Here is a 20896-nt window from a genome sequence, read left to right as displayed (position 1 = left end):
AGCCTTTACAGGACAACACATATTTCTTTGTTTCCTAGTACTGATGGATAATATATGCACAGCTCAGGGAACATTATTTATTATGGTAACTAACTTCAGATAAAATGGAAGTGATAAAGAAAATAAGTAGGTATTCAGACTCCAGTGTAATGTCACCCATTTAGACTCTAAAAGAACAAAATAGAACAAAAACAAACAACATGGAAGACCTGAAAACCAGGCCAAGTAGTTACCATGTATTCCTTCCTCCACAAAGGAAATCAGTTTAGAAATGGATTGGGGGTGAGAGTGGAGGAGGGAGGCGTTGTAACATGGTGGGTTAAATCACAGCCTGTGATTCTGGCATTCCATAAGGGCACTGCTTCAAGTCTGGGCTGCTCCATTTCAGACCCAGCTCCCTGCTAATAAATACAGCAAAGATGGCCCCAGCGCTTGGACCCCAGCACCCACGTCAGAGACCCAGAAGAAACTCCTGGATCCTATATTTGGGCTGGCCCAGCTCTGGCCATTATGGCCATTTGGGGAGTGAATCAATGGATGGATAATATCTCTCTGTCTCTCCCTCTTTCTCTGTAACTACCTTTCAAATAAATACATAAATCTTAAAAAAAAAAAAATGGATGGGAATCCTCTACATAGAATGTAAAGTCCGAGGCCAGCGCTGTGGTGCAGCGGGTTAAAGCCCTGGCCTGAAGCACTGGCATTCTATGTGAGTACCAGTTCTGGTCCCGGCTGCTCCTCTTCCATTCCAGCTCTCTGCTATGGCCTGGGAAAACAGGAGAAGATGACCAGCCCCTGCACCCACGTGGGAGACCTAGAAGAAGCTCCTGGCTCCTGGCTTTGGATCGGCGCAGCTCCGGCCATTGCGGCTATCTGAGGAGTGAACCACTATTGGATGGAAGACCTCTCTCTGTGCCTCTCCTCTCTCTGTGTAACTCTGGCTTTAAAATAAATAAATCTTTTTTAAAAAGGTCATTGTCTCTCTAAGAGTGTAGATTTAAAATGCAAGAAATAACCTTTCAAAGATTCTGAAAAATTCTGAATATTTGGGGGAAAAAATCTCTATTTGGAATTTTTTTATACCACTTCTAGAGGAAAATCATGATGGATATCTTGTTGCAATAAAAAGTGACAACAAAGAAACAACTTACCAAAACTTTAGGCGTAGTAACTCAACACAAATTTTGGCAATCAGAGTTAGTTTTAAAGACTTTATTTTTATAAACTAAAAATTATAAACTATGTATACAATGATATGGTACTACTTGAATTCAAATCTCAGTATTGAAAGTGTATGAGCAGCCAGAGCTCTGGCTCAATAGGCTAATCCTCCGCCTGCGGCGCAGCACCCGGGGTTCTAGTCCTGGTCGGGGCACTGGATTCTGTCCCAATTGCTCCTCTTCCAGTCCAGCTCTCTACTGTGGCCCGGGAGTGCAGTGGAGGATAGCCCAGGTGCTTGGGCCATGCACCCGCATGGGAGACCGGGAGAAACACCTGGCTCCTGGCTTCGGATCAGCGCGGTGCGACGGCCGCAGTGTGCTGGCTGCAGTGGCCATTGCGGGGTGAACCAACGGAAAAAGGAAGACCTTTCTCTCTCTCACTGTCCACTCTACCTGTCAAAAAAAAAAGTAAGAAAGAAAGAAAGCGTATGAGCAATCAATGGTGTGCTCAGTATATAGACTTTAAAATTAGCAAACCCAGGCATGAATCCTAATGCTTTTGGTGTGTTTCTTCTGAGAAACCTCAATTTTTTTAACTTTTATTTAATGAATATAAATTTCCAAAGTACAGCTTATGGATTGCAATGGCTTTCCCCCCCATAACTTCTCTCCCACCCACAACCCTCCCATCTCCCACTATCTCTCCCCTTCCATTCACATCAAGATTCATTTTCAATTATCTTTATATACAGAAGATCAGTTTAGCATATATTAAGTAAAGATTTCAACAGTTTGCACCCACATAGAAACACAAAGTGAAAAATACTGTTTCAAAACTAGTTATAGCATTAATTCACATTGAACAACACATTAAGGACAGAGATCCTACATGAGGAGTAAGTGCACAGAGACTCCTGTTGTTGACTTAACAAATTGACACTCTTGTTTATGGCATCAGTAATCACCCTAGGCTCCAGTCATAAGTTGCCAAGGCTATGGAAGCCTTTTGAGTTCGCCGACTCTGATCATATTTAGACAAGGTCATAGTCAAAGTGGAAGTTCTCTCCTCCCTTCAGAGAAAGGTACCTCCTTCTTTGATGACCCGTTCTTTCCACTGGGATCTCACTCACAGAGATCTTTCATTTAGGTTATTTTTTTTTTTTTGCCAGAGTGTCTTGGCTTTCCATGCCTGAAATACTCTCATGGGCTTTTCAGCCAGATCCGCATGCCTTAAGGGCTGATTCTGAGGCCAGAGTGCTGTTTAGGACATCCGCCATTCTATGAGTCTGCTGTGTATCCTGCTTGCCATGTTGGATCATTCTCTCCCTTTTTTATTCTATCAGTTAGTATTTTCAGACACTAGTCTTGTTTTTTTTTGTTTTGTTTTGTTTTGTTTTTGGTTTTTTGACAGGCAGAGTGGACAGTGATAGAGAGAGAGAAAGGTCTTCCTTTGCTGTTGGTTCACTCTCCAATGGCCGCCGCGGCCAGCGCACCGCGCTGATCCGATGGCAGGAGCCAGGAGCCAGGTGCTTTTCCTGGTCTCCCATGGGGTGCAGGGCCCAAGCACCTGGGCCATCCTCCACTGCACTCCCGGGCCTCAGCAGAGAGCTGGCCTGGAAGAGGGGCTACCAGGACAGAATCCGACGCCCTGACCAGGACTAGAACCCAGTGTGCCGGCGCCGCTAGGCGGAGGATTAGCCTAGTGAGCCGCGGCGCCGGCCAACTAGTCTTGTTTATGTGCTCCCTTTGACTCTTAGTCCTATCATTATGATCAATTGTGAACAGAAATTGATCACTGGGACTAGTGAGATGGCATTGGTACATGCCACCTTGATGGGATTCAATTGGAATCCCCTGGTATGTTTCTAACTCTACCATTTGAGGTAAGTCAGCTTGAGCATGTCCCAAATTGCACATCTCTTCCCTCTCTTATTCCCACTCTTATATTGAACAGGGATCATTTTTTCAGTTAAGTATCAACATTTAAGAATAACTGTGTATTAATTAGAGAATTCAACCAATAGTATTAAGTAGAACAAACAAAAAAAATACAAGGAGGGATAAGGTATTAAGTTATTCATCAACAGTCAAGGCAAGGGCTGATCAAGTCACCATTTCCCATAGTGTCCATTCCACTTCAACAGGTTTCCTTTTTGGTGTTCAGTCAGTTGTCACCGATCAGGGAGAACATATATTTGTCCCTTTGGGACTGGCTTATTTCACTCAGCATGATGTGTTCCAGATTCCTCCATTTTGTTGCAAATGACGCGATTTCGTTGTTTCTTACTGCGGTATAGTATTCTAAAGAGTACATACCCCATAATTTCTTTATCCAGTCCACTGTTCATGGGCATTTAGGTTGATTCCAGGCCTTAGCTATTGTGAATTGAGCTGCAATACACATTAAGATGCAGACTGCTTTTTTGTTTGCCAATTTCATTTCCTTTGGGGAAATTCCAAGGAGTGAGATGGCTGGGTTGAATGGTAGGGTTATATTGAGGTTTCTGAGGAATCTCTAGACTGACTTCCGTAGTGGCTTAACCAGTTTGCATTGCCACCAACAGTGGATTAGTGTCCCTTTTTCCCCACATCCTCGCCAGCATCTGTTGTTGGTAGATTTCTGCATGTGAGCCATTCTCACTGGGGTGAGGTGAAACCTCATTGTGGTTTTGATTTGCATTTCCTTGATTGCTAGTGAACTTGAACATTTTTTCATGTACCTATTGGCCATTTGGATTTCCTCTTTTGAAAAATAGTCTATTGAGGCCGGCGCCGTGGCTCACTAGGCTAATCCTCCGCCTTGCGGCGCCGGCACACCGGGTTCTAGTCCCAGTCGGGGCGCCGGATTCTGTCCCGTTTGCCCCTCTTCCAGGCCAGCTCTCTGCTGTGGCCAGGGAGTACAGTGGAGGATGGCCCAATGGCTTGGGCCCTGCACCTGCATGGGAGACCAGGAGAAGCACCTGGCTCCTGCCATTGGATCAGTGTGGTGCGCCAGCCACAGCGCGCCGGCCGTGGCGGCCATTGGAGGGTGAACCAATAGCAAAGGAAGGCCTTTCTCTCTCTCTCTCTCTCTCTCTCTCTCTCACTGTCCACTCTGCATGTCAAAAAAAAAATGTCTATTGAGGTCCTTGGCCCATCTCTTAAGTGGGTTGTTAGTTTTGATGTTGTGGAGTTTCTTGATCTCTTTGTAGATTCCGGTTATTAATCCTTTATCTGTACCATAATTTGCAAATATTATTTCCCATTCTGTACATTGCCTCTTCACTCGTCTGACTGTTTCTTTTGCAGTACAGAAACTTCTCAATTTGATGCAATCCCAAAAGTTAATTTTGGCTTTCAGTGCCTGCGCCTCTAGGGTCTTTTCCAGGATGTCTTTGCCGGTGCCAATATCTTGCAGGGTTTCTCCAATGTTCTCTAATAGTTTCATGGTATTGGGTTGTAAATTTAGGTCTTTAATCCATGCTGTGTGGATTTTTGTGTAAGGTGAAAGGTAGGGGTCTTGCTTCATGCTTCTGCGTGTGGAGATCCAGTTTTCCCAGCACCATTTATTGAATAGACTGTCCTTGCTCCAGGAATTGGTTTTGGATCCTTGATCAAATATAAGTTGGCTGTAGATGTTTGGGTTGATTTCTGGTGTTTCTATTCTGTTCCATTGGTCTATCCATCTGTTTCTGTACCAGTACCATGCTGTTTTGATAACAACTGCCCTGTAGTATGTCCTGAAATCTGGTATTGTGATGCTTCTGGCTTTGTTTTTGTTGTACAAGATTGCTTTAGCTATTCGAGGTCTCCTGTGTCTCCATATGAATTTCAGCATCATTTTTTCTAGATCTGAGAAGAATATCTTTGGTATCTTGATTGGTATCACATTGAATCTATCAATTGCTTTTGGGAGAATGGACATTTTGATGATGTTGATTCTTCCAATCCATGAGCATGGAAGATTTTTCCATTTTTTGGTATCCTCTTCTATTTCTTTCTTTAAGATTTTGTGATTCTTATCATAGAGATCTTTAACATCCTTGGTTAAGTTTATTCCAAGGTATTTGATTGTTTTTGTGGCTATTGTGAATGGGATTCATCTTAGAAGTTCTTTCTCAGCCTTGGGATTGCCTGTGTATACAAAGCTGTTGATTTTTGTGCATTGATTTTATATCCTGCTACTTTGCCAAACTCTTCTATGAGTTCCAATAGTCTCTTAGTAGAGTTCTTTGGGTCCCCTAAGTAAAGAATCATATCATCTGCAAAGAGGGATAGTTTGACTTCTTCCTTCCCAATTTGCATCCCTTTAATTTCTTTTTCTTGCCTAATAGCTCTGGTTTTTTTCATAATGAATATTTTCCATGAACTTTCTGAAGAGCTTGTCTATATAGTATAGTTTGGCTGTGCTCATCATAACAAGTGTTTAATAAATGACAATGTTAAACAAATGAAAGTATCTTCTTTATACATTTAAAACTATTTCTTAAAAAATCTATTTCTCCAGCTGGCGCCACGACTCACTAGGCTAATCCACCACCTGTGGCACAGGTACCCCGGGTTCTAGTCCCGGTTGGGGCACCGGATTCTGTCCCAGTTGCCCCTCTTCCAGTCCAGCTCTCTGCTGTGGCCCGGGAGTGCAGTGGAGGATGTCCCAGGTGCTTGGGCCCTGCACCTGCATGGGAGACCAGGAGGAAGCACCTGGCTCTTGGCTTCAGACCGGCGCAGCGCGCCAGCCACAGCAGCCATCCATTTGTGGGGAGAACCAACGGAAGGAAGACCTTTCTCTCTGTCTCTCTCTCTCTCTCTCACTGTCTAAATCTGCCTGTCCAAAAAAAAAAATCGATTTCTCAGGACCGGCATTGTGGCTTAGCTGCAATGTCTATGTCCCACATGGGCACCAGTTCAAGTCCCAGCTGCTCTACTTCTGATCCAGCTCCCTGCTAGTGGCCTCAGGAAAACAATGGAAGATGGCCCATGTGGTTGGGTCTCTGCTACTCACATAGAAGACCTGGAAGAAGTGACTGGCTCCTGGCTTTAGACTGGCCCAGCCTTGGCCGTTGTGGCCATCTGGGGAGTGAACCAGCAGATGGAAGATCTATCTCTCCTTCTGTGTGTAACTTTGACTTTCAAATAAAAAAAAATCTTTAAAAACTCTATTTATCCATCATATTTGTTTTTCAAATATGTTTCATTGAGCTGTTTTTTTCACATCTATAAGGAGATTACAACATATTCTATTCTTGCTAGTCAAAGCTAGTTACAATTTGTTTTGTAGATAAAGAAAGAGAAAAATCTCTCTCTCTCTCTCTTTTCTCCCAGGCTCTTTTCATATAAGAGGTATTATTTCCTTTTCCTTCCCTCCTTCTCCTTTGCTTCACTTGAACACACCTAGGCTGGCAACTTAGAATGACTTCACTCCCATTGCTTGGCACTTTTCCCCATCTCCGGTGTGGAGGGCTGAGTTCATACATTATTGAAGAAGGGTAAAGTGTCAAGTCTGTATTTTGAAAGAGTACTAAATGGGCATTTATAAATTAAGAACCCATAAATATTATATTCTATATACCTGCTTTTCTATTTTAATATTTATAAACTTTTCAATGTAACACTCCTGCAGATAATTTTTCCCTAGAGTGCTATATTTTAAGAAAGGTTTATCATATTCCTTTGTCATCCTCTTTATCCTGTTCTGTATTTTGCTGTTGTTGCTTAGCTGAAAATTAGGCATCTTTCAGATGTGTGCACTCTTCAACTTCACTGAAGCAAAAAAATCACTAGAATCTTAGAGTCAATTTCTGTGCTCTAATATGAGTCTTAAAAGTTTTAAATTCAGACATCTGAAGAAACTGGATTTAAAATACAAGTGCATAGGCTTTTATAGACTGTATAGCAAGACAAAGACTTTAGAGAATATATCGACAGTGATTATGATAATATCTATTTTTATTAGGAAAAAGGAGTATACATTTGGTAGTAGAGCTTCATGTTTCTTTTTTGTTTGCTTTTTGTTTTGGTTTTTAGACAAATTTTATTTCTTTAACAAGATTAACCACACAGATCTGGCTTTAGTTAACTTTAAAAAATGAAATATGTCTTTCAGGTAAGTTCCTTATTCAAAATATTTATGCTCTCATTTAATTTTGCTTCTCTATCTGATACCCAATTAAGCAAAAAATGAAACAGTAGGATAAAAAAATAAAGTCCCAGTATAAAATGTCTGTGGGTGAATGGTTCTCTGCAGTTTTGAAGAGAGCACCTAAACAGCCATTTTAACCGAAAGGTACAACAGTCCTGGAGAAATTTCAATGCCTGTGACTTGCTTATGAATCTGTCAGTGCTATATGTATGTTGAGCACAACCTTAAGGTTTTTTGTGCTCAGTTTAAATTCAGATCTACAACCTTGCCTCCATGAAAACAGTGACCTTTAAATGGTGAGCCTCTCAGTTTGTTTTCAATATGGTGAGAAGCAAGTCTGTCACTGACTTACCATTTAAATGATCACATCTGAGACACTCAGTTGTGTTTCATCAAATAATACAGACATGACATAAAGCACAATCAGCAGAAACAGATCACAAAAAGACCCAAATTACAAGCAGTGATGTTATAACTTACAAAATGAAAAAGAAATGAATCATACTCTCAAGTGATACAAAATTGCACATATGGAGACAGGAGTTTGGTACAGCAGTTAAGAGGCCCTCATATCCCACAACAGAATGCTTGGGTTAGAGTTTTGGCTCCACTCCTGATTCTACTTGCCTACTAATGTGCACACTGTGGGGCAGCAGGAAATGGTGCAAGTGCTTGGATCCCTGCCATCCATGTGGGAGAACCAGGTTGAGTTCCAGGTTCCTGGCTTTGGCCTGACCCACCCCTGGCCATTGGAGGCACTTAAGAAGCAAACCAGTAGATAAGATTTCTTCTGTGATTCTCTTTCAAATAAATAAATAAATATTTTTTTATAAACAGAGCAAATGTGAGCACCACAAGCATAGGGAATCTTATGTTTTGTTACCTGATGTATTTCAAGTGCCTCAAACATTTCTGGCAAACAACAGGTGCTCAATAAATTCGTATCAAGTGAATGATTGAATCCAGTGGATTCCTACTAGCCCTCTCTTATGAGTGCCTCTTCCTTGACATTTTCTTTTTTCCTTTCCTTTATTTCTTTTTTTATTTTAGTTTGTATAATAGCATTCCTAGGAAAAGGGAAAATAAACACAGGAATATTTAAACTAGGAAAAGCAATTATTGTATCCATGATCTTACAGAATGAAGTACTGGGGAGGGAAAGCAAAAATCTAGAAAGATAATGTACAGCCATAAGGGATATCCAAATCAAAACCACCATGAGGTTTCACCTCCCCTCTGTCAGAATGGCTTTCATACAGAAATCAACAAACAACAAATGCTAGTGAAGATGTGGGGGAAAAGGTACCTTAATCCACTGTTGATGGGAATGTAAACTGGTAAAGCCACTATGGAAGACAGTATGGAAATACCTCAGAAATCTGAACATAGATGTTCCATGTGACCCAGCCATTCCACTCCTGGAAATTTACACAAGGGAAATAAAATCAGCGTATGAAAGAGTTATCTGTACCTACATGTTTATTGAAGCTCAATTCACAATAGATAAGATATGGAATCAACCTAAATGCCCATCAACTGAAGACTAGATTTAAAAAAGTATGAGATGTGTATACTTTGGAATACTGCACAGCAGTAAGAATAAAAATGAAATCTGGCCATTTGCAACAAAATGAATGAATCTGGAAAACATCATACTCAGTGAAATAAGCCAATCCCAAAAGGACAAACACCATATGTTCTCGCTGACCTGTGATAACTAATAGAACACCTAAAAGGCAATCTATAGAAGTGAAATTGACACTTTGAGAAGCAATGACTTTAAACAATCCTTATCTCAACTGTTGAGGAACAGTTTTTTTTTTTTTTATACTATTTGTTGAACTCTTAACATAGAGTTAATCATATGTGTATAAAGTTAATTGGAAATAGATCTTAGTAAAAAGTGAGAATAGGAGAGGGAAGAGGAAAAGGGGTGAGAGAGTGGGTGGGAGGGCAGGTACAATGGGAAGAATCACCATGATTCTAAAGATGTAATTATGAAATATATAAAGTTTATATTCCTTAGATAAAAGGTTTCTGGGAAAAAAAATAGAAAGATAGTGTGCATGAGACGGGCCTTTCTGGACAAGGGTGCCTTCAGAAAAGAAGAGACAATCATCCAAGACAAATGTTACCTTCTTTGTCATTTTCCCCAGGGACAACCAGATCCCTACATCACAAGCAAGGTATGTTTAAGCAACAAAATTAGAAAAAATAGCTTGAGAAGTTTTTCTACCTATATCTATTGGTAAAACTGTTAAACAAAAAGATGAAAACTGTTTTTACTGGGAAGGATTAGTTTTATCCTGGACCAAAGTTATTTTGACTTTAGCAGCATTAACTAAAATTGGAGGTAAAATTGAGAACTGACCATAATCTAATTACTATCAATTAAAATCATAGTTAAATATAAAGAATTACTAAATGATGGAACCAAAATACTAAGTTAGTTTAATTAGTAAAATTGAGGTCAATATCATATTATCTCTTTTTAAAAAGAATGCATGACACCTAACATATCTGCAGCTGCATGTTGCAACATTTTGTAGCTAGAATAACTACACAGCCCTTCAAGATACATGTACAAACAGGTAGTATAATTTTATAGATCATAATGTTCCAGTACAGTCAAGCACTATAAAAAAAATGAGTATGTCACTGATGGGTATGACTTTCAGGGCATTAGCCAATGCACTTCTTCCAGAGAAGAATCTGATCAACAGACATAATGGTAAACAGAAGAATTTTTCCTTATAAAAATTTCAACTTCATATTTTTACACTCGAGAGAAACATATGGTTCAGTGCTTATAGGCACAGCAACAGTGGGAGGCCTGTGAAAACCGTTTGCAGCCACAACCTGGAGCACATCTTTAGGACTTTTCTCAGAACTCTTTTAAGGATTTCCTGTCTTCTAATGCCTAATATACATCTATTTTATCCACTTGTGTCATTATAATCAATATGAAAATTATCTAAAGGATATTTTTATTTTGACCAATATAAAGAAGCCGTGATAGTTCAGTTATATAACTGATTTTAAAAAAAAAAAGAAAATAATATCTTGCCTCCTTACTTTCTGTTGTACCAATTCTGGAAATGGTTTTTTAAAACTATCATTAGGTGCACACCAATTCTGTCTGCTTTAACTGCTCCCATATTTTCAAATCCCATTTCTTTCTTTGCCTACCCAACCATATTGTCTTCTGCTCCTGGCACTGTCAGACTTCAATGTCACATACGTCTATCTGCAGCGTATAAGTATGCTTATAATTATTACCATTCAGACCCTAAACACAGATCATCATTCGATCACAAACAGAAAAGACAAAACAAAAAGAGCAGGGATGGTGGTGTTGAGAGGAGGGGATGTGGTAGGAAGGATAGGAAATGCCGATTTGGGCATGACACAGGAATGTAGAAGTTGCCATTGGACTACTACATCCCATTTGAAGGTCCATGCAAGGACAAATCACAGAATTTGGAAGCCTGTTTTATTGTATATGCATTTCCTACCCAAGAAAAAGGTATAACAGACATAGGGTACAAACTATGTCTGTTTTACAGTTCTATCTCATGGGTGATGGAAGTAAATTTCCTCTAAAGCTTATGAAATTTAAGTTTTGGGGTCTTTCACTTATATATATCTACAAGTGCGCTAGGAATGTGTTCACATGGTCAAATGTTTTTGCAAAATTTTAAGAAGACATTTTAACTGCAATTACAACGCAAGTGAAAATATCCTTTCCAGAGGTTCTCAAACCTCCTTTTGTGGCATAGTATTGGTGCAGCTAAAAATAGATTCAGCTTTGAGACAGTTGGGATATAGACAGATCTGGTTTGGATTTAGTGGGAATGTTCATGTGGTTTATAGTCACTTCCGAATATAGTTAAGTTTTTGCTACTCATGTCAATATATGAATGGCTCTCCGAATGCTCCTGACTCATCCATAACATCGGATGAATCATGACACAAAGGCAAAATGGTTGGAGGTTGTATCATGATGTGAATAGGTCTTGTAGTAGAAGAGATAATAAATTGAAAGACATGAAATGAGAAGCTAAATTGATAGTGAGATGTTTAGAATTACTAGTGGAAGACTTAATTATCATCAGTGTTAAACAAAATAATTTTCCTGTGCATGGAGTGAACTTGACAACTCTACTTGTGTGATGTACTATATACTTTTCCACATTTTAATGAGAATCAGGTGAAATAGAATGTTCCTAATCTCTGTGTATGTGGGAACAAACCTATAGCAGTGTTACAAACAATGTAGTTGAGTATGTAGTGTGTTATGTATCCTAAAGTAATGAATACATTGACAAAACATCGAATTTGCATGCTGACTTGATATGAAAATATCAATAAAGGTAATAAAAGATCTACAATAAAGTACTACAACAAGGACATCAATGAAAATTTAGATTATTTTTTAAAAGATTTTATTTATTTATTTGAGAGATAAAGTTATAGTGAGAGGGAAAGACAGAGAGAAAGGTCTTCCATCTGCTGGTTTACTTCCCAGGTGGTCGCAACGACCAGAGTCACGCCAGTCCAAAGCCAGGAACCAGGTGCTTCTTCCTGGTCTCCCACGTGGGTGCAGAGGCCCAAGGACCTGGGCCATCCTCTAGTGCTTTCCCAGGCCACAGCAGAGAGCTGGATTGGAAGAGGAGCAGCTGGGATTAGAACCAGCACCCATATGGGATGCCAGCGCTACAGGCAGAGGATTAACCTAGTATGCCACGGCGCTGGCCCCCCAACAATTCAGATTATTAAGAGTAGCTCTTGCAAAAGATTTGAAAGTCTAGGGCCAGTGCCATGGCTCACTTGGTTAATCTTCTGCCTGCAGCGCCGGCATCCCATATGGGCACCGGGTTCTAGACCTGGTTGTTCCTCTTCCAGTCCAGCTCTCTGCTGTGTCCCGGGAGGGCAGTGGAGGATGGCCCCAATGTTTGGGCTCCTGCACCCGCATGGCACCTGGCTCCTGGCTTCGGATCCGCACAGCGCGCCAGTCGTAGTGGCCATTTGGGGAGTGAACCAACGGAAGGAAGACCTTTCTCTCTGTCTCTCTCTCTCTCTGGCTGTCTATAACTCTGTCAAATTAAAAAAAAAAAAAAAGAGTAGCTCTTGCAAAAGATTTGAAAATCTAGAAAAAACTTGATAAAAATTTTCACAAATCTGAAAAAGTTGTATAATATTACCAGTAATGAATAGTGAAGCTAAACAAAACTATTCTAAGCTGTAACTTTAAAAGTGTATTTTGGGCGGGGGGCAGTATTTTGGCACAGTGGGTTAAGCTGCTGCCTGTGACACTGCCACCTCATATGAGCACTGGTCAAGTCTTGGCTGCTCCACTCCTGATCCAGCTCCCTGTTAATGCTCCTGGGAAAGCAGCAGACGATGGCCCAAGTGCTTGGGCCCCTGTTTCCAAGTGGGAGACCTGGATGAAGCTCCTAGCTATGGCCTGGCCCAGCCCTGGCCATTGTGGCCATTTTTGAGCAGTATGCTAAAGGATTCTTTTATTTTTATAGAAAAAAAATTTATAACAGTATTGTTATATGAAAAAATGATAGGGCCAGCACTGTAGCTTAGTGTGTAAAGCTGTCACCTGTAGTGCCGGAATCCCATCTGGGCTCCGGTTCGAGTCCCAGCTGCTCCACTTCTAATCCCTCTCTGTTATGGCCTGGGAAAGCAATAGAAGATGACCCAAGTGCTTGGGACCCTGCACCCTTGTGGGAGACCCAGAGAAGGCTCCTGGCTCCTGGCTTCAGATCTGCCCAGCTCCAGCCATTGCAGCTATTTGGTGAGTGAACTAGAGGATGGAAGACTCTCTCTCTCTCTCTTGCTCTGCCTTTCAAATAAATAAATAAATCTTTAAAAAAAATCAAAGAATATACAGAAGCAAAGGTTAATATTATGGATGTGTGACAGACAGTAAGTTAATTAAAGCATTAAATCATTTTTCTGAATTTTATAATTTTTAGTGGTATTTATCAGCTTTAAAAACTTTATATTGTCATGCTTCTTCTATCTGTTCATTTTCATACCCATTTTTGGTTTGCTATTAAGTATAATTTTTTTCTTAACAATGGCTCCGCAAATTATATAAACTCTATTTTGGGGCCCTTGTTAAGAAAAAAATCTACACAAAACTTGCATCTGGCTCTGTCTAGTGCCTGGCTCAGAACCTGGCACGTTAGTGTTTGTTGAATTATCTGGTTCCTGTCAACCAAGGGTAGTGACTTGTCTCTCAGCTTGGTGAAGGATGAAAGGTTTGTTAACACACTCACCTCCAGGCTTGACCAGTTTGGGAAGCACAGTGGTACCATTACTGCCAGCAGAGATCCCTAAACTCAACTTATGAGAAACTGAAACCACAAAGGCAAGGAAAATGAGACTGGAGACTCATGTTTTTTATAATCAAGAAACAATATTTTTCCTTAAACTTTCATTCCTGAGGAGTTTGAAAGTTAATAATAATAATAATAATAATAATAAAATCTCTTCCTGCCTCCAAAAAGGATTCAAATTTATTTTTGTTAGGCAACTTATTCCTTTGAGTTATGTTTCTCATTTGAAGAAATAGTTATTCTTCTTTCCCTTTAAATTGTACAATGTGAAACATATGTGAGTTGTATTACATAAAGTCCCAAGATATTAATGTTTGAATTGGACTGAGGTCACCCACATACAGTTCCAAGTTAAAGTACTTTAACTTGAATTAACATGCTTATTGTAATCTGATATTGTTATTCTATTCATGTTCCTGCTTGACAATATTTCCACCCTAAAACAATGTTTAGCCTTAAAACTTCTAGATTGCTTCATCTCCATCAAGTACTAGAATTCTATGAAGCTCTCTTAACTAAAGACAAAGTCAAATCTAGAAACATGGTTGGATTAACTGCTTTATGATGGAGTTGTTTGTTAGGCACCAGCACCTAGAACAAGAACCACACAAGAGACCAGGTAGAGGCTGATGGGAAGGATGGCAGTCCTTGTTGAGGTGCTAGGGGAAATATAGAGATGTATGACATCTAAAGGGGATGGCTATAGTTAAATTCAAATAGTTGATGTCATTGGTTCAAATACTCAGAGTAGTATGCCCCTAAAGGAAGAAAATATGGAATGAAGAGGAGAGCATTTTGGAAGTCAAAACATGCAGAAAGTCAGCATCAGAAATACCTATCAGCAGATAACATAGTTTTTGCTGCTGACTGCTGTTCAGGGACAGATTCCAGTCTCTGGGAGGGGCTGCTAGCAGAGACTGATAACAAAACAGGACTCTGGATGTTGAGGCTATGAAGTCAGATACCAACCCAGGGAATCAAAGTAGAAACTTATTTAACTAAACCAAAGCATAAGCAGGTAGGCAACTGGGTGTTGCAGAATAAGACAAAGACCTGTTATCAGACCTTGAGCAGGTAGTCAGAGCTGGACCAGCAGGCGACTTGCTGCTGAATCCCATGGTATTGGCCTACAGCTCCTAAATCTCTTCTGTTCAAGGTCTGGATTGCATAGTAGGATAAGTTTAGCTAAGGTTAGAACCAAGTAGCCTTTGCTGAGGGAAGGAAAGGAGTGCAGAGATTTGGATCCAGGTAAGATCTGACTGACGATGGAGTAAAGGGAGGCCCTACCTATGTAGAGAGTTTTAAAAAAACATTGCCAAAATTTAACAACAGGGTCAGGTATTTGGTGCAAGCAGTTAAGACACTCTAGTATACTTGCATTCCATATCAGAGTGCATGGGTTTGAGTCAAAGCTCCACTCCAATTCCAGCTTCATATTAATGTACACCCTAGGAGGCAGCAGGCCCTGGATCAAGTGGTTGAGTCCCTGCCACTGATGTAAATGAGTTGTGGGTTCCTGGTTTTCTTGTGGATATTTGGGGGAATAAATTAATAGATGGGAAATATCTCACTCTCTTTCTCTCTCTGCTGAAAGAAAAAGGAAGGAAAGAAGGAGGGAGGAAGGGAAGGGAGGGAAGGAGAAAGGAAGGGGGAAGGAGGGAAAGAGAGAGAAAGAAATTCACAAAAATAACAAAAGAAAAGAAAAGAATGTGAATTTTTAAAGTAAGAAGACCTGTTAGTAGGCTAATATTTTAATGGAAGAATCATATTTTTAAACCATATTTTCTTTAGCTTTCATTTACACATAATAAGGCAAGAAAGAAAGTACCATTTTTAGGATTTTGGCAGGAAACTTAATTTTTGAGAAATGGTTGTAAGCAAACTTAATAGAACTGAATTATAATTAAAGGCAGTTACTGCATCATATACACAGATTACAGCTCTGAACTGCACTATTTTATGTTTGTACTTTGACATTTCTCCTCTGTTCTTTAATGTTGGCTTTCTTGAGTCGTAGACATTGAAGTCATCTCTTCAACATCTATCCCAGCCCTCTCACATTGTGCAGCAGTCATGATTTAAGGAATTTACCTTGGCAACTGAGGTAAGCCCTAGTAAGTCTGACTCAGTCAAGAAAATCTGATCTTCTGTATCTGTGACTAATCTAGGAATGTATGTTTGAATCAAACAGCACTTAGCATTCATTCCCTTAAGAAGAGACTGGTTCAGGAATAGGCACATGACTGTATGTAGGACGATGTGCCAAAAATATTGCTGGAGGCTTCTGGAAAAAGATTCCTTACATTTAAATAAGAGTCATTAGAAGATATAGCATATTTCTCCCTGGTCCCTCCAATTGTTACTGGTATACTATGATCACAACCACCTCAGCATAAAACTGCTAACATGCTGGGTCCTTGATGACAGTGTTGAACTGAATTTCAGCCAAACCTGCAGTCATTCTACTTCTAGATATGCAGTCATGTGAACCAATAAATTTCCTGTTTACATCACCACTTTGAGTTGTGTTTTCAGTTATCTGCAACTGAAAGCTTTCTAAGTGATGCAATTTCTTAACATTCTTGCCTACCATCTTTGCTTTCATCAGACGCATGAGTGGATACTTTTTTAGTTCTAAACAACCAGCACTCTTCAATTTATTCATGAATATGCTGGTTGTCTCCCCAATATCTGTTCCTGGCTTCCTCAACTAGACATTATCAGGTGGTACAAGTTATGTTAACTTGGTGCAGTCAGGAAAGAAGTCAGCCTGAGGACAAAGTCAATATGCTGAAAATGATAAAACTGGGCCGGCACTGCCGCTCAATAGGCTAATCCTCTGCCTGCGGCGCCAGCACACCGGGTTCTAGTCCCGGTTGGGGCACCGGATACTGTCCCGGTTGCTCCTCTTCCAGTCCAGCTCTCTGCTGTGGCCGGGGAGTGCAGTGGAGGATGGCCCAGGTGCTTGGGCCCTGCACCCCATGGGAGACCAGGAGGAAGCACCTGGCTCCTGGCTTCGGATCAGCGCGGTGTGCTGGCCACAGCGTGCTGGCCACAGCAGCCACTGGAAGGTGAACCAACGGCAAAAGGAAGACCTTTCTCTCTGTCTCTCTCTCTCACTGTCCACTCTGCCTGACAAAACACACACACACACACACACACACACACACAAGAAAGAAAATGATAAAACTGAAAAATGGGGAAAGCCCTGAGTCCTTGACAATGTCTTTTAACTACTGGAGCCCTCTACTTTCAGTCTTCTTATTATCTATCAAATGTTCTCATTGTTAAAGAAAATTTTAGCTGGGACATTCTGTTGTTTATATTTGAAAACAATCTAAATGATAAAGAATTTGCTACCAGAATATGGAATGCTGCACTAATAACTCCTGAAATGTGGAATTAGATGAGTGGAAGTGGAAGCCCAAAGGATGCTGGGGATTTCATTATTTGGGGCTGAGAAGATCACTTTGTACCTGACACACAGCCATCTGAGACTCTAATACTAGAGAAAACAGTAGTAAGAATGAGACTGTGAATGTGGGTTACTTTTTATGACTTTTGGTAATAATATATTAACAGGGAAGATTAGATTGAAAGCAGAGAAGGATATGGGAGGCAGTAGTAGGAGATAACTTCTGTCATCAAAATTTCTCCTGAGGATTTGCTGTTAAATAATCCACACTGGACAAAGGCATCTAGTTTGTGTCAAAGACAGGACTATAGGTAGGTCCTTTCCACTTAAATCCATTGTTTTCAGTTGCATTCAGGCAGAGGTCATAAAAATTTGAGGAGAGTGGGTAGATCTCAGAGTGGTGTCTGCGGCTAGAAGACTGGCATTGTCAGACCCAACATTTACATCTAAATGATGTCTCTGGCTCTCTCCACCAGGCACATCCAGACCTGATGGAAAGATCCTCATATAGCAGGAAGCTGGAGTCAGGAATTGGAGCTGAGACCCAAACCTAAGTACTCCATTGTGAGACAATGGCATCTTAACCAGCATCTTAATTACTAGGTTAAATGTCCACCCCAAATGTGATTTTTTTTTCAAGAGCATGAATTCAGTTATATCACACAATCATTAAGTCAAATTCTATTCCTTTGATATCTATTAAAGGTTTGATTGTATTTCCTCACAAAGTTCATAATTTGAAGTCTTAACACCCAGTATCTCAGAGTGTGACTTTATTGGATAATAGAATCTTTAACTTCCTTACATAGGTAATGAAGTTAAAATGAGGTCATTACTATGGGCCCTAATCCAAATGTATGTACTTATAAAAGCAGAAAATTTGGACACAAACACACATAGAGGAAAAACAATGTAAAGAATTGGAGAAAAGGCAGACATCTACAAGCCTAGGAGAGAAGCCTCTAACAGATCTTACACTCACAGCCAATCCAGCTGACACCTTCATCTCAGCCATCTGTCCTCCAGAACAGCAAAACAATACATCTCTGTTTTTTAAGACACTGAATTTGTGGTACTTTGTTACAGCATCCCTAGCCAACTAACACATATCTAAGATAATTCTTAGATAACTGCAAAGAAGTTTTCTCTCTTAACAAGTTTATAAAACAGTATATGCAATGTTATAATGCTATTCATACATAGGGAAAAGTTTGAAGCATTTCCACTAAGATCCAGAACCAGATAAGAATGTCCACTTTCACTGTTGATATCCAATACAGCTCAGGAAGTTTTAGCCAGAGTAATTAGGCAAGAAAAAGAAATCAAAGAGATATACATTGGAAAGGAGGAAATCAAATTATTCCTATTTGCAGATGACATGATTCTATATACAGGGGAACCAAAAGACTCTATTAAGAGGCTATTGGAACTCATAAAAGACTTTGGTAAAATGGCAGGATATAAAATTTACACACAAAAATCAATAGCCTTTGTATATACAGACAATGCTATGTCTGAGAAACAACTTCTAAGATCAATCCCATTCATAATAGCTACAGAAAAAAAATAAATATTTTGGAATACATTTAACCAAGGAGGTGAAAGATCTCTACAATGAAAACTGCAAAACATTAAAGAAATAGAAGACACAAAATGGAAAAATCTTCAATGTTCATGGATTGGAAGAATTAATATAAAAATGTTCATACTACCGAAAGCAATTTACATATTCAATGTGATCCCAATCAAAATGCCAAAAACATTCTCAGATCTAGAAAAAACTATGCTAAAATTGATATGGAAACACCAGAGACCTTGAATAGCTACGGCAATCTTATACAACAAAAAAAAGCTGGAAGCATCACAATACCTGATTTCAAGACATACTACAGGGCAGTTATAATCAAAACAGTCTGATACTAGCACAAAAATAGACATGTAGACCAATGGATCAGATAGAAACTCCAGAAATCAATACATGCACCTACAACTAATCTTTGACAAAAGAACTAAAATCACTCCCTAGAACAAGGACAGTCATTTCAACAAATGGGAAAATTAGCTCTCTGCATGCAGAAGTATGAAACAAGACCTCTCCCTTACACCTTATAAAAAAAATCCACTAAAAATGAACTGATACTAACAAATTACTAGAGGAGAACATTGGGGAAACTCTGCAACACATTGGTATAGGCAAAGACTTATTATAAAAGACCCTAGAGGGACTGGTACTGTGGTATAGCAAGTAAAACCACCGCCTGCAGTGCCAGCATCCCATATAGGCACCAGTTCAAGTCCTGGCTGCTCCACTTCTGAACCAGCTCTCTGCTATGGCCTGGGAAAGCAATGGAGGATGGCCTAAGTGCTTGGGCCCCTGCACTTGCAAGGGAGGCCTAGAGAAGGCTGCTGGCTCCTGGCTTCAGGTTGGCTCAGCTCTGTTGTGGCCATTTGCCTCGTCTTCTCTGTAACTCTGCCTTTCAGATAAATAAATAAATCTTTTTTAAAAAAATGTAGTTTTGCCTACAAAGTAAGATATAGATCCAAAAAAACCTAATAAAAGACTAGGAATGTTTAGTCTTGGAATGCTTTCTACGAAGGAAGGGATAACTCTCATGTGGAGTTTGAAGAAGAAGAGGAAATATCACACAACAATCATTGGGTATTGCTTTATTTCTCTTCCTTGCTCAGAGCCAGGAATTAGAACCATATTTACTTTGTCAAGAAAGTAACAGGTTCTCTTTACTAACAAGACTTAAAAGCGAGTACACTCACCCTGCCAATTCACCTTGCAGCAAACTGTGGCGAGCTATAAAATTCTTTCAGCCCATCTGATTTCAGCTGCCTTTTTCAAAAATCATGCAACTGTTACCAAAGTAGTAAGCAGCTGCACAAAAGGTGCTTAAAATTTATTTGAAGTCTATTTATCCCAAGCTCTTCTAAATTTGCTTTAATAGTTTAATCTGTTGGTAGTTTAATCTATTTGCAAGAAGCCATAAGATTTGCATTTGAGGGTTTTTAAAATTCTTTAAAAATTTATATAAAAGGAAAAAATTTCATGTAAAACGGTTTTTAAATAAATAGAATTAAAAAGTAGTTAATTACTGGTTGTTAAGCCTTACTATTAAAGAGAGCTTGGTGTTTTCCTGACAAAGTAAAGGTGGTTCTAATTCCTGGCTCTGAACAGGAAAGAGAAATAAAACAACACCCAATGATTGCTGTATGATATTTCCTCCTCTCTTTCAAAAACCATGCATGACAATTATCCCTTTCTACATAGAAAGCCTTCCAAGACTAACCATTCCTAGGGTTTGGCCTTAAATGAGTTGCCATTTTTGATCTCTTCATATAAAATTAAGGGTTTTTTTTGGTAAAATGATACATATTTTAAAATGTCTTTTTAATGCTCAAATGTTGGTTCTATTCAAAAAAATCTCTACTTAGGAGAATAAAGCAAGAATACATATCTTTATATTGGCCTGTAATCAGATTGCATTTATCATAAGTATTAAATTGAAATCTAAGATATCTTTATTCTGATAAAGTATTATATTTAATGTCTCTAAAATGCAGTTTTCAGTTGAAATTACATCAATATTAAAATGACTTATTTTAGGGGGCTAGCCTCATGGTATAGCAGGTTGAGCATCACCTGCAACACTGGCATCCCATGTGGGCACTGGTTCAAGTCCCTGCTGATCCACTTCTGATCCACGTCCCTGCTAATGCACTTGGAAGGATAGGAGAAGATGGCCCAAATGCTTAGATCTCTGCCACCTCCATGGGAGACCTGGAAGAAGCTCTCAGCTCTTGGCTTCATCCTGGCCCAGCCCTGGCCATTGCAGCCATTTGG

General features: G+C 39.7%; 1 long non-coding RNA gene across 1 annotated transcript; it reads right to left on the bottom strand.

Annotated features, from left to right (window-relative positions):
- Nucleotides 1-1197: 1197 nt before the first annotated feature.
- On the bottom strand, nucleotides 1198-8886 carry LOC149128083 (uncharacterized). Its single transcript, XR_016229320.1, has 2 exons — nucleotides 8585-8886; nucleotides 1198-1613 (listed from the first exon to the last, which is right to left on the bottom strand). It is a non-coding gene; the product is annotated as an uncharacterized LOC149128083 (long non-coding RNA).
- Nucleotides 8887-20896: the final 12010 nt, after the last annotated feature.

This window comes from Oryctolagus cuniculus, chromosome 2 (genome assembly GCF_051225735.1).
Source record: "Oryctolagus cuniculus isolate XC-2025 breed Fujian yellow rabbit chromosome 2, ASM5122573v1, whole genome shotgun sequence".
In the NCBI taxonomy this organism is placed as follows: Eukaryota; Metazoa; Chordata; class Mammalia; order Lagomorpha; family Leporidae; genus Oryctolagus; species Oryctolagus cuniculus.
The sequence above is the reverse complement of the archived record's forward strand: the minus strand, read 5'-3'. Positions and strand labels throughout refer to the sequence as shown.